Source organism: Canis lupus, chromosome 19 (assembly GCF_011100685.1).
Source record: "Canis lupus familiaris isolate Mischka breed German Shepherd chromosome 19, alternate assembly UU_Cfam_GSD_1.0, whole genome shotgun sequence".
Classification (NCBI taxonomy): domain Eukaryota; kingdom Metazoa; phylum Chordata; class Mammalia; order Carnivora; family Canidae; genus Canis; species Canis lupus.
Genome location: NC_049240.1, coordinates 17068757 through 17087940, shown reverse-complemented (window position 1 = coordinate 17087940; position 19184 = coordinate 17068757). Strand labels below are relative to the sequence as shown.

Sequence of the window (19184 nt, the reverse complement as noted above, 5' to 3'; positions counted from 1 at the left end):
GGGCGGAGGGAGGGAGGGTAGTGTCGGGATGTGGTTTGCGTTAGGTCCGAATTCTTAGGCCTTCCTTCCTTCCTTCTCTTTCTTTCTTTCTTTCTTTCTTTCTTTCTTTCTTTCTTTCTTTCTTTCTTCTTTCTTTCTTTCTTTCTTTCTTTCTTTCTTTCTTTCTTTCTTTCTTTCTCTTTCTTTCTTTTTCTTTCAAGTAACTACCTGAATATACAAAGATAAACTGTGTTTGCAATACCCAGGTTGTTTATAGGAGACAGTGAAAAGGAATTACAAGACTTAGATTAGACTTCTTATTCAAACATGTACTGACTGTGGAATCTTGGGCAAAATTCCGATTTTTTTTTGACCCTCAATATTCTTATCTGCCTAATACGACTAACAGTTTTTACCTCTTGGGGATTTCTGAGGATAAATATAATAATATATGTGAATAATTATTGATAACCGTGATTTTTGAATGTCCACTGTATGTAAGTCACTTTAGTTCAAATTCTCAGCATCTAATTTACTTTTAATCTAATTTTATGAATTTATTTATTATTCAACAGGTGTTTATTGGATCCCTACCATGTACATTGTCTCATAAAGTAATAACCAGAACAAACTTCCAGGTCTCACAGAACTCAAAGTCTTTGGAGAGGTTGGCTTACAATAAACTAATAGGTACATATAAATGTGAGGTATAAATTCTATGTAGAGAAATTATGTGATAAATTTCATGAAGAAAAACAAAGCCAGTAGGAGTAAAAAGGAGAGATTCAAATTGGGTATTATTTTATAGAGGGTGACAAAAATGTTTACCTGTAGACATATTTGAGGAAAGACCTGAGAGAACTCTGGGAGTTGGCCTTCTAATATTGGGCAGAGAGTGCTTTCTAAGTAGGGCAAATAGTAAAGGATTGATCCCTGAGCTTTCAGTGCATTTTTAGGACCAGCAAGGAAGCCAGCTGGAATGAAGTCTGCAAGAAAGAGAATAGAAAGGGTGGAAGAAAAGAAAGGGTAGAAGGACAGTAGATTTCAGATCATTTAGGACTTTGTAGATCATGAGAAAAATTTTGGATTTTACTCTTAAGACTGAAAGACTTCAGAGGGATTGAGCAAGAGTGGCATTATTTGGTTTATATTTTAGGAGGCTTGGGTAAAGGCCAAGAGACAATGTAAAAAAGTTATTTGTGATGGTCTAAAACAGGGTGTCAGCAGTGGAGGCCAGATTAAAGGCATGTTGACAGATAATAAAAATTCAGTACATAAGGTTAGAAATGAAGGTATAAGTTTACAGGTTGTCACCATGTAGATATATTTGAAGTCATGGGATTAGATGTGATCACCCAGGAAGGAAGTATAGAGAGAGTAGTCCATGGAAAAAGCTCAGGAGTATTGCAGCTTGCTAGGGGGCTAGGAAGAACCAGTCAAGGAGACTGAGGAGGAGGAAAATAAAGCATTGGCAGAAAAATATTTTAAAAAGAAGGGAGTTCTCAATATCAAATGCTGCTAGGCAGTTAGATAAAGTTAGTGATACTTGAGTATGTGATTAGTCAATGTGGGGTCACCCATGACCTTAAAAAGAGTTCTTATGGAGATGTGTGCAGACTAAAGCTTGGTTGTCTCTCCTCTGCATTGCTGCATTAGCCTCTACTTTCTCTATCTCTAATCCATTCTCCACTTTGCAGTCAGAATTACTTTTTCAAACACAAATCTAATAATGTTTCTGCTGCTTTAAAAATCCCAGTGTCTTTCTATCTCTTTCAGGTTGAATACCAAAACCTTAACCTTTTTTCTAAAGCTCTGCTCTCTAGGATTTGTCGCACTGTGTTTTTTTGAGTTCCTTATACTTTTCTCTCCTCAAGGCTTTTGGACAGGAGAGCCCTAATTTCCTTTCCTTCTTCTGGTTACTTCAGATATTAGTCCAGTGTTAATTTTTTTTACTGAGCCCTTTTTTGACCACACTATGCTAAAACCCCTTTGTGCAGACTCATTGGGCTCTATAGCATAGCATTCCCTCAGAGTATTTCACACAGTTGCAATTTTACATTTCTGTGTGATCATGTAATTAATGAACATCTCCCTGATTGATCAAAAGCTCCATAAGAACAAGAACTCAGCATGATTATTTTGCTTAACATGTACCTCCAGCACTATGTCACAGTGCAATGTGAGTAGACACTCCATAAATATTGTCGAGTGAGTGAATGAAATTAACCCAAGTTTCATTATTCTTTTTTATCTGGGAATTATACAATTTCTTTTAGGATCCTGAGGATAATGGATCTTGGATGAGACTATTAAACATGTACTATAATTGTCTACTAAAGTTCCATAGTCTAATTACATTGACATAATTTGAAAGGCTCCTAGAGAATAACAATAATATCTAGATTTTCTTGTAATTTTAAAGTAAAGCATTAGGAAAAGTGAGTCTTCATGAATGCTAACTTTAGATATGATCATTTATAATGCTTAGAACATAATGACTGCCATATAGCAGAACCGATTGTTACAGGACAAGAAATTTAGGTAATAAAATGCTTCTCTTTCCTTATAGCTTTCTCAGGATCCTCCTATTGCTAATCTAACCCCAAGGCCAGCCTTACCATAGGGTTTTCCTCTATTAGATTTTTTTAAATAATTAAACTATTTAATGTAAGGATATATGAAGCATTTAAACAGACATATTTGTTAAATATATGATATTAGGTTAATATAGTTATTTTCCCATGAAGCCCTTTAAATGCTGTTCAATTGTATAAATGTTTATACAATAACAATATCATAATTTCCATTTTAAAGAACAAGTGTCTTATTTGAAAGGTAGCAATAAAACTAAATCATAAAAGGAAGACAGAAATGCCTATCTAGTATTGTGTATTCAGCTAGACCAGTTTCCTCCAGAAAATAGTTATCCTAGGGTGTTTACCCATTTCAACCCCCTCCACTTAAAGTTCTCTGTACAGAGTTGGCTAAGAAGTCATAGAATGTTAAACTGTTGCAAAATATGTAATAAACAGGATCAAGGTAATAGGCAGTTTGTCCAGAATTAAACATGCATATAAAACGACAAAGTTTGTTTAGTCTTTTCAGTAAATTTCTAAGGGTATCTTATTTATTTTTTTACTCATAAATATCATATCCCATATGGGGATTGAGGAGAAGGGAGAAAGAATTCAAATACTTAAGGACAAACTTCTTAGAGAATGTTCCAAAAGAAACCACATACCTCAGGCTACTCAGAAACAGAAGTATTTTGCAGTGAATATGCTACAGAAGAATTTGTTAAAGTAATCACCTTTACTATTCGGCGATTTCCATAGCAACCACACACTAACTCATACACAGAATCAAGCTTTAATGAAAGGAACAGCCAACTTACTGTGCCAGATTATTATATATCCCTGTCTTCTTTCCATGTAGAATTAAAGCCAGATACTGTATGCAACTATTTTCTATAGACTATTTAATAAGCATTTCATGGTTATTTCATTTAGTCTTCCCGTCAGCCATTATTACCTCCATTATATGGATCAGGGAAGTTTGAGAGTTTAAATAATTTGACTAGTGATACCACCAGTAGATACTAAAACATGATTCTAGATCTGCCTAACTCTCTAATTTTTTTTCTTTAGTATTTCATGCTGATGAAAGCCTCTCCAAGAAGGGGTTGTTTCTGCTTATTTTAGTTTAAATATCACATTTTTCAAGTCACAGTGAATGAAACTAGATCTTATTTTAGAAAACAGGGTCCAAGTAATATGGGAACTGGAGGTCTTTGGTAGGCATTTCCTTATTGTCTATCATCATATTGACTGGTAGCCCAGGTAATGACATGCAGAATCCAGAGTCACTGAATATGGTAGTTTCTCCTGTGTTTTACATAGGGGCACTTAGCCAGACAAGCATGATTGCTAAAACCCAGGGAGCATTCTCCTTGCCACGCTCTGTGTCCCGCCTCTATCCAGTCTGGGAAACTGCCTTAGGTCCGAAGAAAAGAAAATATACTTTCCCTAATTGACATGCTCAGAGGGGGCAACTCTTTTCAATGTTTCCCATTTGTGCCACAGGAAAGAATCTCTTTCTAGTTTGCACAGTGACCTGCCATCTCTAGCAACAACAACAGTATAACTCGATACTGTTTGCATATTAGCATTCTTAAGAGCATGAAATATTTCACCGGTATTAATCTCTTATTTGTAGGGATTCTATGAGACTAGAAAAAGCTATTGACAAACAGCAGAAAGGTGATAATAAAGGCCACCAAAGGATAAAGAAAAATTCTTGGTATCTGAAGTCATTATGAATAGACTTCATCATATATTTGGAAGAGAAAACTACAGATCCTGATATTGCTGTTAATGAAAGTTCCATTATGTTTTAGATGTTTTACAAGGGAACTACTCAAAGTTGCATTAAAACTTGTTTTATGTACATGAATCCAAAGGAATATTTAAATTAAGAACTTGAGTTTTGGTTAAAACATATTTTATATCAAATCACACTGTTTAGAAAAAATCCTAATTTGGAAAGTAAGCATATGCTCTCTAGATAAAGATACTACATAGCTTAATGTATTGGATATGTTTCCTATTACTAGATGAGTATTTGTCAAAAAATAAACTAAAGCAATGTAAAATATAAAACTTGATCTGCAATTTATATTCTATGAATTGTATAGTTTTAGAAATTACCAGAAATGCTTGTTTAAACTATGTCTTTTTGTTTATTTGTTTTCAGTTTTCGCTGTTATTATTGTCTTTAGTTTGTTGCAAGGTATGAGAAATTAAAGGCTTGAGGAGATAAAATCTAAGAAAATAGAGATAAGTTAGCTGCTTCTTCAAAATATATGTATTTTTTTCTCATTGGATGACCAAATTTGATTTCCTTGAATTGGGCATTTGGAGGTTTTTTGAGGAGGAAATTATTCCTTTGAGAAACTTATGCCCTTGATGCTCTTAACCAGGCTTGGCCTACCATATTGGAAAAAATCAGGACCACAGCCTTGGTGAAGTTCTCTACAAGTAACTGATCTTTTCTCTAGTGGTATTCTGTGACCTGTGTTGATTTCTGTTAAGCTAAAAAAATATGCCATTGAAGGTTTCGGATGATTTCTGCTGACTTAAATTCATGGTAATATAAATCATATGTCATAAAGCAAACATAAATGGAATTCATAGAGGAAATCAAAGTGATTCAGATGTCTATGATAGGCATACTTCCACCAATTTCTAAAGCTCTCACTATTTGACAGGCATCATGAATATTTGCAGCTACACTTTTCCAGATCAACTGCCTTTGAATGATTTTCAGAACTCTTAGCCATTACTAAATGCCAAGGAAAGAAATTAAGCAAAGAAAAATTGGACAGACTTTCAGGGAAAGTTTCCTAATTGTGAAATCTATTAAAATGTGGAACAAATATTCTCTTAGGGAGAGGATGGATGCCCATCTTTGAGTCTTTAAAAATAGGGCTAGACTAACTCTTAGAAAAGAGAATTGAGGGCAGAATTCATTACTGGCAAGGAAGTGAACTGGATGACATAATGGGTCTTTTCCCTCTGTCATACTAATGCTTCTTTGATGTTTTCATTTAAGTGGTAATTTACTTTCAAAAGCAAAGTTTTGAATGCCAGTAGACTAAGGTCTCAGGGAACGTCTCACTAGAGAAAGTCAGGGATCAAGGCCACCACTGATCATGTATTGGGCTTACTTTTATATTTGACCATGGAAGACCATTGGATGACCACCCTAAGTGCATTTCCCACACAGCCCTGTTGTGGTTAGTCTTCTTTATCTGTATGTCTATCTTGCTCAGTGTGGGCTTCCACCTGTCAGATAAATAGAAATATTTTTCTGTGCTTGTTAAAGCTGTGTATGCAATTGTACTCTTTACATTTTTCCAAGACTGCTAGTCTTTTCTTTTTCCTGCTTGCCCTGTGTCCATACCGATAAATTCAGTATAGCTGGGTTGAAGGAACATAGTAAGCAGTTCTTTAGCATTAAGAATGTGATGAGAGAGACTGAGGTAGATTTGAACTGTCACCATCAATCAAAGCCAGTGAAAAACAGCTTTCCAGGTTGTACAATGGCCTCTTTTTGCTGGTACAGTTTTTCTCCTCTCATCAGGTATCTAGTGAAAGTGTGATGGATTTACACATGAAACGATCCCATGAGAATCTTGAATGAATAAAATTTTATAAGTGGGATTTTATTGAATGTAAAGACCTACCCTCTTAAAAAAATATTTATTTTAATCTCAGCAATCTTGATCTAGTAGACCACCTTAACAGATTTCCTATCTTTGGTCAGCTGTAGGTAATGTAGGGTTCTCGGACATTCAGTAGTCTGTCACTTATTATTTCCTAAATAGATACAGGAATAAAATAGTGTAAAGACATGAACCTCAGTTTACAAAGTTTTAATTATTCAATAATTAAAATTAGGAATTTAGTGAAAATACTTTGGCTATTTCTGGCTGGTTGATATAAAATTAACACAAAGGCCTTTATGATTGAATCACATAAAGGTATGTTATTTCTTATTTTTTGTATCTGGAAGAATCATAGTGTGTGTGTGTGTGTGTGTGTTTAAGATTTTATTTATTTATTTGAGAGAGAGAGAGAGAGAGAACATAGGCAGGGGGAGTAGCAGAGGAAGAGGGAGAAGCAGATTCCCCAGTGAGCAGGGATACTGACATGGGGTTCAATCCCAGGCCCCTGAGGTCGTGACCTAAGCCAAAGGCAGATACTTATCCAACTGAGCCATGCAGGCACCCCCATGTATGTGTTTCTGTTGTCTCTTGCACCTCAACAGAACTCTGTCCTGTACATAAATTTTTTTCTGGGATTTATGAAATGAGCAACTGCTTATCTCATATTCACTTTCTTAAAGTTTTAGGATCAGAAGAACATCTGTCAGAGCAACACAAATAACTGCTAATATGTAATATACATTAATATAAAGAAATGAACAACTATTTTATATAGTAACACTTTAAATATAACATGGTTCTCCTGTTTGGAATAAGGTGAAATATATAAAATCTATTATAAATTCTCAATTTTCTCAGATCTTTCCATTATACCACTAAGATTTTCATATCCCAAAGACTATGATAGGATATATGCTTTTCCTAGAGACTAGGGTTACTCCAGAGTATAACTAAGTTCAGACCCTTATAGATCTGATCTGCCCTTGGGAGAAGAGCCAGCCAAAACACTTTTTCTTGACAACTTCAGGGTTGAAGTTCAGTATAGAAATGTAAACATGTTCAGACATACCAAGGAACAAATAAATCACAATGAAAAGATGGAGAACGGATCTGCCAGAGGGACCAAATGAAAAGGCAGATGCTAAGGAAAGGCACAGGAAGGAAAAAAATATAGACTAGTTGCGGCAATGTGGACTTGTCAGACATGGAGGAGCTCTCAACTTATAAATTGCTTTGAGGGATGCCTGGGTGGCTCGCGGTTGAGCGTCTGCCTTTGGCTCAAGGCCTGATCCCAGGATCCAGGATCAAGTTCCACATAGGGCTCCTTGCAGGGATCCTGCTTCTTCCTCTGCCTGTGTCTCTGCCTCTCTCTCTCTCTCTCTCATGAATAAATAAATAATTAAAAAAATAAATTGCTTTGAAAACTATTCTAAGTATCCTGACATAATAAAAAAGGAGCATATCTGAGTTCAAGTCCTGATTCTATCTTTCACTGGTTGTAGGATGTTGGTTAAGTTACTTCTTTCTCCAGTTCTCCAATTCTGCCTCTGTGAATTAAGAAAATTTGAATTAGACACTCAAGCCCCTTTGCTTTCAGTTTTAATCTGCAGTAGCAATCTGGTGGGTTGTAATTATGAGAATCAGCAGGGAGTAATACAGACAGACTGTGTTGGGGTGTACCCATTGGTATGGGTCTTATTCTTAGTGATTTTATGAGAATATAGAATGTGAATGGCATAATTGTGGTACTGGGAGGACGAGACTCAGGATGTGAGACAAGATTTTGGTTTTCAAATGGAAACCTGAATGTTGCTTGTTTGATTAAACTCCTGGTGTACAATTTAGCAGTAAGACCTCTAGCATTTAGTAGAAGAATTGAATTGGAAAAAAAATAGACTTTGGGCTGAGGGAAATACTGAAATGGTAGGCTAATAATGCTTTCCAAGACTATTGAATTTGACTAATACAATGGAAAATATTGGCAGTTATGGTAATCTTAGGTATTAAAAACAGCTAAGTTTTGTCCTTAATCTATTATTAATTATTACATTTTGTTTCAGTTGATCTTCCAAACCAACAAATGTTTTGAGTATAATGAATTATTACAAAAGATGGAAATAGGATTGGTTATCCTCGCTCATTTTTCAAGCAAGATATTTCTCAATATATACACCTGTGATAATATATGTACTGAAGTTAGCAAATTAAAAATTTTCTAAATTTTAATAATAGTATTTTACACACACACACACACACACATACATACACACACACTATAGCTTGAATAGTTTACTGTCAGTAATTTTTGAATGTATTGGTTACCTCAGTGAGTTAGAACCTGGTATATTAGGGCCCAAATTTGTGTTCAGTTCCAGGGAATTCTCACTCATTTCCCAACTGAAGCACTTCACTACTGGCCTACCTGGATGATTACAAAATGTTATGAATGATTGTTCCCCTATGGGGTCTGCGGTGGGGGGGGGGGTGGTGAACAAAGGTCTGTTTTCTGAGTTAGCTGTTTTGAGAGGTTTAGTTACATGGACATAAGCTTTAAAAGACGTTTTGATTCTAGCTGTGGTTCTATAGCATCTTCTTTTAGAACTTGGCGCTCATGCAAACTTCAGTATGAGTTAAGATGAACACAGGGCTTTTTTGAGATAAAACTTGACATTTGTTGTAGTGACATTGAGGTAGGATTTGTTATATTCCTTTTACAATTCATAGTCTCAACAATTCTTTTTGAAAATTCTCTGGCCTCTTCTTTAGTTAGAAATGTTTTCCAGCTGGAAGATATATATATAGTGACTTTTGCATGTCATCCTGCTGGTTTCAAAACATCAAGGTCCAGCCAATGTCTATGATATCATTTATTTTATTTAGTCTTTTTCTTTGAATTTGTATCTTGTTTTGTGCCTGTCTTGCATCCTAGCCCAGTGGAAGAAAAAATGTCCTGGCAAGCTGCCATCTAATGAAACAGCTGCTTTTGGCTCTGGAACCCTGTAAGTGGGACTGAGCACTACAAATGGAGCTTACTACTTCTAAAACTTGAACATTCCTTTTGCTATCAGTAGATCACATAGGTTTTAATTGAGGAAAACTAAGTTGAATATCTTTTATTTTTGCATTCCTTATCTTTACTAACATCATTGTTCCGTTTGACACTGTTGATCCAATTCTCCTTAAAATTATTTTTCTTTGGCTTTTACAGCTTTACTCCTTTCCGACTTACTGATGTATATTTTTGCGGGTTCCCCTATCCAGTTCTGAAGCTTCTGAGTCCATGTATTTTTGGGGTGGAGACCAACATCTATTTTTTAAATTACTTCACAGATGATTCTTCATGAACTTTAGGTTTGAAAATCCCTACCTTCATGTATTATCTAGTCAGATAGGCCAGTGATTTCTGAGTATTCTGATCCTGAGCTTCAGACTCATACTTCATATCTTCTTTTTTTTTCTTTTTTTTCTTTTTTTTTCATATCTTTTAAGAAACATCTTCACGTTAATTACCCAGTTACTTCAAATTCTACCTACTTATCAAAAATTAATCAGCTCAGGAAGGCCTGGGTGGCTCAGCAGTTGAGCATCTGCCTTCAGCTCAGCGTGTGATCCTGCGGTCCCGGGATCAAGTCACACATCAGGCTCCCCATGGGGAACCTGCTTCTCCCTCTGCCTCTGCATCTGTCTCTGCCTCTGTGTGTGTGTGTGTGTGTGTGTGTGTGTGTGATTAATAAAATCCTTAAAAAAATTATTCAGCTCTATCTCTTCCATTCACAGTCTATCTCCTCTTTTTTTCTCTTACTTCTGATAATGCTACCTTCTGCACCAAGGGGAAAAACTTATTTATCCTCAGCTTCTTGCTTTCCTCATTCTTCATTACATACCTGTGGTAGTTAATTTTATGTAAGTCATGGTGCCAGGTATGTGGTCAAATGTTATTCTGGGTGTTTCTGTGACAGTGTTTTTGGAAGAGATTAATATTTAAATTGGTGGACTTTGACTAAACAGATTACCTTCTATAATATGGATGAACCTCATCCAATTAGTTGAAGGCCTGAACAGAACAAATATCTGACCTCCACAAGCAAGGGATAATTTTGTCGGCAGGTAGCTTTTGGACTTGTACTGCAGCGTAGGCTTTTTGTTTCTCCAGCCCACTGGTCCACCCTGCAGATTTTAGACTTTTCAGACTCCATAACCACATGAACCAATTCCCATATATATATATATATATATATATATATATATATATAGTATATTAGAGCCCTTAAAATAACTTTATATATATATGGTATATATATTAGGTATATTAGGATGCACACACATCCTATCAGTTCTGTTTCTCTGTAGAACCTGCACTAATACATGTACCTTTCTGCCTAGATCTTTCTCTCAAATCTGTATCTCTTCCTTCCATTTTCAGTTTCTCCTTATTTTTTGTTTTTATCAACTCTTGCCTGGGATGACCCTAACTGGTGCCTCACTGTTATCAGTCTCATTTCATCCATTGATTTGCCATACTTCTTTGAACATGACCTTTCTACATCAGTAAGTCTATTTATACTATCTTATTACTTAAGACCCTTGGGGGGGGGGGGGAAACCCTTGGGTATTTCACTGAAGGACTAAGCTCCAAATCCTATGCACACAATCCATCTCATGGCATTTCACATGTATTGTTTAAGCATTAGCTCTACTCAATTCCCAATCTCTCCTTATATCAGCATACATGGACACTTGTACACATGTGTGCATTTGTATGTGCATGAGTACACACATACACTCACATACTTCTTCAGCCAGGAAACTATTTGCATTCCTTTAATTTGCCATACTTCTTATCAACTCAATGACTGTGCATATTTTTTCTTCTCTCTAGAATGTGTTTCCCTTGCCTCCAGTCTTTACAACTCTATTTCTTTCTTTTTTTTTTTTTTAATTTATTTATTACAGTCACACAGAGAGAGAGAGAAAGGCAGAGACACAGGCAGAGGGAGAAGCAGGCTCCATGCACCAGGAGCCCGACGTGGGATTCGATCCCAGGTCTCCAGGATCACGCCCTGGGCCAAAGGCAGGCGCTAAACCGCTGCGCCACCCAGGGATCCCTCAACTCTATTTCTTTCAAACCGGGAGCAAATATCACATTTCCTTTGACCTACACTTCCTGGAGTTAACCAGACATGAATTAACTTTTTTACTTCTGTGTTCCAGTAGCACATCTAAGAGCGTGATTGAGCTCAGTAGACACTGAGTTTTACTAAGAACAATATAATGCAATATCTCCGTTAATCTTCATTATTGTCTTTCTTTAGGGAAACAGAGGTTTGGAGAAGTACAGTAACTTGATCAAAATCATACTCAGTAGCTAACAGATACAGGGACTGAAAGAATCCAGAGTCTGTGTTCTTAATCACTAAACTGCCTCTACTGTATCACTGTATAGTGTAACCATTCTACACTGCTTATAATTATTTATAAGATGTCTACTGATTGAATTATAGGATTCCTCCTATATTACCAAGTGTCTGGGCAGAATAAATAAATAATTGGACTGATGATGACAATCTGTGGTGGTATTGAGATGTTTCTGTAATCTCTGTGAAAATTTTCATGTATTTAGCTTGCTGTATAAATTGCTCAAATAGTGAACAGTTGTATTTTAAATTATATTTTATTTTTATTGACTTAAAACTCACATTTTAGAGATAGAAGGAAACTTTAAGATCATTTAATATAATTCAGTCATTGTATATATTTGTCAGCTAAAGAGTGGACCAATTAAAGGATTATTCAGTCATAGCTAAGACAGAGATGCTAGATCAAAGCAAGTGTACTGGAGTTTCCTATATTTAGATTAAGTTAGTTTCTACTAAGTTTTCTACTAAGTTAGTTTCCCCAAGTATTTTGGGCCTTAGTAACATATTGCTTCAAATCTTAATTTTAAAACATGTTCTAGGGCAGCCCGGGTGGCTCATCGGTTTAGCACTGCCTTCGGCCCAGGGCGTGATCCTGGAGTCCTGGGATCGAGTCCCACGTCAGGCTTCCTGCATGGAGCCTGCTTCTCCCTCCTCCTGTGTCTCTGCCTCTCTCTCTCTCTCTCTCTCTCTCTGTGTGTGTCTCTCATGAATAAATCAATAAAATCTTTAAAAAAGAGATGTTCTATTGTCCTTTATGTTTTTTAAGTACATTTTATCTGTTATATACTTGTGCACACTTCTTACTAAAATATAAGATACACTTGCAAGTTATTTTTTGGGATATTGTGTTTAATATCATTTTATGAATATTAGATAAACCACATTTTATGGTTATATTACAAAAAATTAGACATTTATTTAAATACTTTTTTAGATAGTGGAAATCAAACTCGTTATTCAGTTTAAGATGTGACATTGTCCCTTTAAAGTAAGGGACTGTAGTAATTTCAGCATATTTGCCAAATGACTACCTGATAGGAAAACAATTCCCACTTCCACTCAAGGATTTAGCTACCTACAGTTAGCCCCCAACCCCTCTGCATGGCCACAGGGTGAGGAAGAACAAAGCCTCATGTCATATGTCCAGTCAATAATGCCCCAACCAAAGTAACTACAGTTTCTTTAAGCTTTAAACTTTAGTCTACCTTCTAATGAAAAGCCATAAAATCTTTTCCTTCCAAAAATACGAGTCACAACTGTCAAATCATTCTGTTTATTTCCAGCTGTGGAATTCTGTTAAATTCCTGCAGTGTTGGTACTTATTCTGCAAAAAGTAGAGGGAGAAGATGGTGATTGCTTGATGAAGAAACCCCAACATTGGAAAGTTTCCCAGTTCATATATTGACTACAGCAATCTCTAGGCTTCGTGTTATTTGTAAGGAATGAATAGACATGCCAGTTGGAGGCTGAAGAAACATATTTCTCTCTCATCCAGGGCACCTGGATGGCTCAGTCAGTTAAACATCTGCCTTTGGCTCAGGCCATAATCCTGGAGTTCCAGGATCGAATCCTGCATCAGGCTCCCTGCTCAGCAGGAGTCTGCTTCTCCCTCTGCCCCTCATCCCGCTTGTGATCTCTCTCACACTCTGTGTCTCTCAAATAAATTTTAAAAAAATCTTTTAAAAAACCCTTCAAAACATCCACAAAGGATTTCTCTTTGCTAAATGCAAAACCCAAGGGAAAATGTCGATATTGAAAATACTACTTTCAAAAAAAAAAGAAAGAAAGAAAGAAAGAAAGAAAGAAAGAAAGAAAGAAAGAAAGAAAATAGCTACTTTGTGTGTGTGTGTGTGTGTGTGTGTGTGTGTGTTTTACCACACTGTGTACTGTTGTATACAATCTTTTAATTATCATTCAACATATCAAAAAACATTACATTTCTCTTTAATTCCAAGCCAACCATTTTGCTCTTTGGGGACACCAAACATACAAAAGTTTTAGCAGTGTTTATTTATGCGTTCATTTATTTGGTTAAGAGAAAAACTGAGAAGGAACCTCAGAATTCTACTTTCATAGCTGTGATTAGAGAAAAATGAAAATCTGAAGCAATGAAATACATAGAATTATAAATTACATTCCATTTTCAGAGTCTGAAAAATTACAGAGATGAAGCAGCTTGATGAAGAGATGTTCATTACTCTTTCACATGGACAATCATTTATTGGTCTACTTATGTTATCACAAAACTTCTGAGGGTGCCTTAGTGGGTCATTCAGATGACTTTATGCTTTACACATCACTTTGAGAAAGTAAAGATTAATAACAGGTGTTACTGCTGTGAGATATTGTGTAGGCTGAAAATGCAGTCCTATTTTAGAAGAAATCTTTGACTTCTCAAAAATATATATAAAAGCAGCCCCCAAATGGTTCTGTATTTCAATTGATTTTATTTTAGAATTGTTTATGTTACTAGGATTTATGAGTGTTGCTCCCTTGAACGAATGACATATTCTTTATCTTTCAGTGTGGATTTTAATAGAAATAGTGTGCTTTTTATGAAATAAAACCTCTCTGAAGTCGTGCCTAAGGCTATTTCAAACCAGAACCTCTACATTGTATCTGGAAAATCACTAACAGAGAAACAGACAGAAAGAGAGCAAATCTGTTTTTTAAATTTTCTTTCTGAAACTTCCTGTGCAACTTTCTTGCTAGGATTTTTATTCCATGGTAGCTGTAGGATATCAGTGATTTGCATTTTGGAAAGTTACTCTGAGTTTTATTTATATCCCATATCTCTGTTTCAGTTATGTATTCAACAGCTGCATTCCACATGACTGTTAAAGGACCTGTCAAAAGCAAAACCTTTTACAGATAAAGAGTTATAAAACTACAGTCAAACCTTAATTACCCTATGGAGGTCATGAAGTGGCTGATATTCTTAAACAATGGATATTTCTAGGTATTTAACATTCATAAGCCTACTATAAGTTCATACAGAATATGCACCTTTCAAGTTAACTTTAAATTAGATCATTAAATGTATCTAATATTCCCTGAATACAACAGTGGAGACGTAGTGTAGAATTCTTGGGTTGTATCAGATGGAATAACCTACAGCATCCTACACCTGCAGATAACAGAGGTATTAGTGTTCCACAAAGATTTTCTTCATTATCCTTTGGTTTAAATTACTCATTTTGAAGGGTGCTTGGGTGGCTCAGTCTGTTAAGCTTCTGACTCTTGATTTCGACTCAGATTATGATGTCAGGGTTCTAAGACCGAGCCCCACATCAGGCTCCCTGTTCAGTGCAGAGTCTGCTTGGGTCTGTCTCTCCTTTCTCTCTGTCCCTCCCTACTGCATACTATCTTTCTTTCTCTTTCTCAAATAAATAAATAAATCTTTAAAAAATGCAAGGTGTTCCCTCTCCCTTTGCCCTTCCTGCTTGCATGCTCTCGCTCTCTCTCAAAAAAATTTCATTTCAAATGTATATATTATTTTTAGTCCAAGGCAAATTCTGCATACTTTATACATTTACATCTATTTTCTAAGAATCATAGAATCTTATATTTGTTACAAATCTCCATTACAATTACCCCAATATGTTATCAGTCATTTCTTTTCTGTCCAAGGATGAGTTCACCAACTCATAACCTGACCATTCCCATGAAGAATAATTTAACTTCAGAATCTGCTGTCATGGCAGGTTAAATTTATGGTATATAGATCTAAAGAAATTCACTCTCAACCTTAGTTTAAAAATGTTAATAATTAGTTGAATTGAGTATAGCTCTTATTTTTTATATAATGGTCTGCATTTCTTATACTTTACATAACATCATATAAAGTTTATAATATTAAATCTAACAAAGTAATTTATATAAAATTATAGAATTATTATTTAAAAATGCATTTGTTCTTTTTTTCCCCTTTTACCCTCATATAATATGATTACTATACTATTATATAATAGTACCTACCACATGAAGGGCAATTTGAAATAAAACACCATGTCAGTTTCTGTTATATGAATCATTTGTCTCATTTGCTTATAAAATGAGAATTTTTGTTTAGATTCTTATGGTTTTCTTAATTTCATCTTATCCTCACCAAACAAATTAGGATTTTTTGCTTCATATATCTCTTTTCTCCCTCTTCCATTCTTCCCTAGTCTCAACACCAAATAGCTTTAATTTATTTTGCTTTACTGAGTAGATTCAAGGTTTTTCTTTCTCAACTAAAAATAATCAGCATTATTGGTTGAATGCACTCTATGTATTACTTCCTGTTATGTGCTAGGATCTAATATATCTAGGTTTAGCAAGCCAGAAGCTTCCCCAAAATAATGCTTAATAAATCAGAGAATACATTTGAGGGAGACCAAGGAAGTAAACACATTACATTCTACACCCAGCTGTAGAACCATGGTCTTTCCTTTGTAACTCCCTATAGTTTGAAGTTATTGAAGAAAATTGAAAGGAAGCTATATAATTAAATGGTAAAATATTTTAAAATTCTAAACGTACTTTTTCATGATTTTTCATTTATTAACATATATATATATATCTTAGGGGAAACATCAATATAATTACTTTCTGCATATCATGAGACACAGGAAAAGTGTACATTTCCCCATGAAAAAGAATTTTAATGGGCAGCTTTTTGCTTGAAGTGTAAGTAAACTTTTAATGTGATTGCTTTTTTTCATATGTACCAAGTTTTCATATGTAGTACTTCCCCTAAATATATGAGCACATCCTAATCCCTGGAACCTCTGAATATTCCAGGAAAAAGTGTCATTGCAGTGTAATTAAACACCTTGAGCTGAGATTACCCTGGTGGGCCCTAAATTTAATCTTGAATGTCCTCAGAAAAGCAGAAGGAGATTTATGACAGACAGAAAAAGAAAAGGCACAGACATGGGAAATCGATGTGAAGACTGAGGCAGAGCAGAGGGACATCACCACAAGCCAAGGAATGCCAACTGCCAGCAGAAGCTGAAAAAGGCAAAGATCAGATTTTTCCCCTGAGTCTATAAATGGAGTGTGGGCCTGCTGATGCCTTGATTTTGAACTTCTGGCCCCCAGACTGAGAAAATAAATTTTTGTTGTTTCAAGCCACTAATTTGTAATGACTTGTATAGCAGTCCCTGGAAGCTAATACATCGTATGAGTTCAATAATATAAATGTTTTCCAACTTACTGACTACAAATTCCATGACAGAAGGGACTACTAAGATTGTATCGATTGCTGTGTTTTGCACAAATAGCCTGGTGAGGCAGATTAACCTGGGAGGAAGAGTATCTCTGCACATGGCAGATGAGAAAAAAAAAATGACTGTGTTTCCCACTCTTCCTTGCAACTGGATGTGGCCTAGGAACTATTTTGTGTCAAAGGGATAAAAACACAGTGAAGTGATAACTACAGAGATGTGCCCTTAACAGGAAAGAGCATCACAATGGAGGACAGGGAGCTACCTATTTATATAAGAAATATATATGTTTTGGTACAAGATGAGGTGAGATAGAGAACAGAAGAAGTGCCTGGAGGAACATGCCATAAAAGTGCTATACAACTCCTGAATGCCTACACAAACTTTTCTATAAAGAGAAGTAAAAAAGTTATATTGCTCTTTTGTATGCTGGAGCAGGGTGGAGTTCTCTAACAACCAAACTTAATCGTAACTAATATATAAGATAATTGACCCATAATATTTGTTGCGTGGGTTGAATGAATTTATATAATTATCTGGGGGTTTTTTATCATTCATTTTCTTGAAGAAAATGAATTCACTTGAAATATTCATCAAGTGAAATATCTTTATACTCTTGTCTCCTACTCACCTGTATTTTAAGATATGAAGAATGATCCATTTATAAGAATTTAATGGAAATGTATATATTGTGTGTATATATATATGTATTATATATTTTTTTCTCCTCCTCCTACATGCAAGCCATGAAATATTTTTATTGATTGCATTAAAATGTTCATTTCAAATTCATAAGAGCCAAGTATCAATTTTAATTCCTCATTAGTTATAGTACTAGATTGTAAATGTTTATTGAAAAAAATATAATTATATCGATGCTTATCATTTCAACTCTAGAATTAAACCTTTTATACATTGTTGTCCATAAATCTACCTTATCAAAACATATTTGAAAAAAAATTTAAAGATGTTTTATTGAAGCATCCAAGGTATGTACTTATTATCTCCATAAAAATGTTGGCTGTCTAGAATTAAATTTTTACTTCTTTACTCATAGCTTTATGATGATCAGTTAATATATGTCACACTGATTTTTATATTTCAACTCTTGGAGAGAACTTTCTACCAGCAATACTGGATGATTGTACCTTTCTGGAATTTAAATAAATTATATACCCCGCAGTTCATCTTGTTGCATTTTCGAAATGCCAACTTAATGTGTTTCTGGTAGATGATGTTTTACCCTCATTGTCATAGATCTATGGAAGATCTTTCTTCCAGTTATCTCTTCTTAAGGTGATTTTGTCCAGATAAATGCCAGAAGACAATGAATTGAGACCTGTTAGTGAAGTTTTGTGGAGTGGTACATAATAATACATAAAGAAAGCAACTTTCTCCCTCTCTCTTGACTTTTTTCTTTCCTATGTAAGACTCAGGATTATCTTCTCATCAAAATTAAGATCACTTTTCTCTCAGTGAAGAATTTCCTGACCTATATAAGCAGAATTAATCATTTATTTTTTATTTCACCACTAAACTTAGTAGTAGCACCATTTGTATAAATTTTATTTTTATGTGGGAAATTGAAAAATGAGAACATTCAGGACAGTTCTGATACATGGTAGTTTCTAGAAACAACTGATATTTCTGAAAAAATTTCCTTTAACAGAGTCCTAGGTGCCTGATAGGGCGGATAGAGCCAAAGAATGATCGCTCAGTGTTGAAGAAGCAGAATGCTTGAAGAGTGAGGATAAGGTGCAGAGCATAGCCCAAGGTTGCCCAGAGAGATGGGATGAATTGCCATGATATCTAGTGCAGATGTTGAGATGGCCAGTCTCTGACTAGACCTGATGGAGGTTAACTTTATACAAATAGTTACAGAAGCAAAAGTTGAGAGTTCTGACTGAATCATCATAGAAAAATTACCCTTGAAGGATTCATTTATTGTGAATAAGTTCAGGAAAGAAGGAAAGTATCAACTTCTCCATCCAAGGATGTTCAAAGTGGATAAGAGTAAGTTTGAACACATGCAGAACATTGGAGCCTTTTACATCAGACTAAAGAACGCTACAGTGAGGCATGCACTTTTTTTGCTCTCTATATTGGTTGAAATCACTAGGTAGATATTAAGAATGGCACTGCTTAAAGTGTAGCCTTGAATTCTGTGATTTATTCCTTTTTTAGATCTTTTTTCAGGAGTTTTCGTATGTGCAATCAGTGTACTTGCCACTTTTTGAAATATATTAAGACAGTGTCCTTGTCTGATTTCAGCAATCTGTCTGATACAATTAGCAGTAATTTTTATTTCCCATTATAGAGCCATGGATTATTTTTCCACATCAGTCTCTAACT

General features: G+C 35.2%; 1 long non-coding RNA gene across 2 annotated transcripts in view; it reads left to right on the top strand.

The window, feature by feature from the left end:
• LOC111091115 overlaps window positions 1-18164 on the top strand; it is a 57654-nt gene extending 39490 nt beyond the window's left edge. For both annotated transcript variants that reach the window (XR_005373953.1, XR_005373952.1), the window contains 3 exons: window positions 14427-14581; window positions 16192-16293; window positions 16408-18164. This is a non-coding gene — a long non-coding RNA (uncharacterized LOC111091115). The remainder of the gene's footprint in view (window positions 1-14426; window positions 14582-16191; window positions 16294-16407) is intronic.
• The last annotated feature ends 1020 nt before the right edge of the window (window positions 18165-19184 follow it).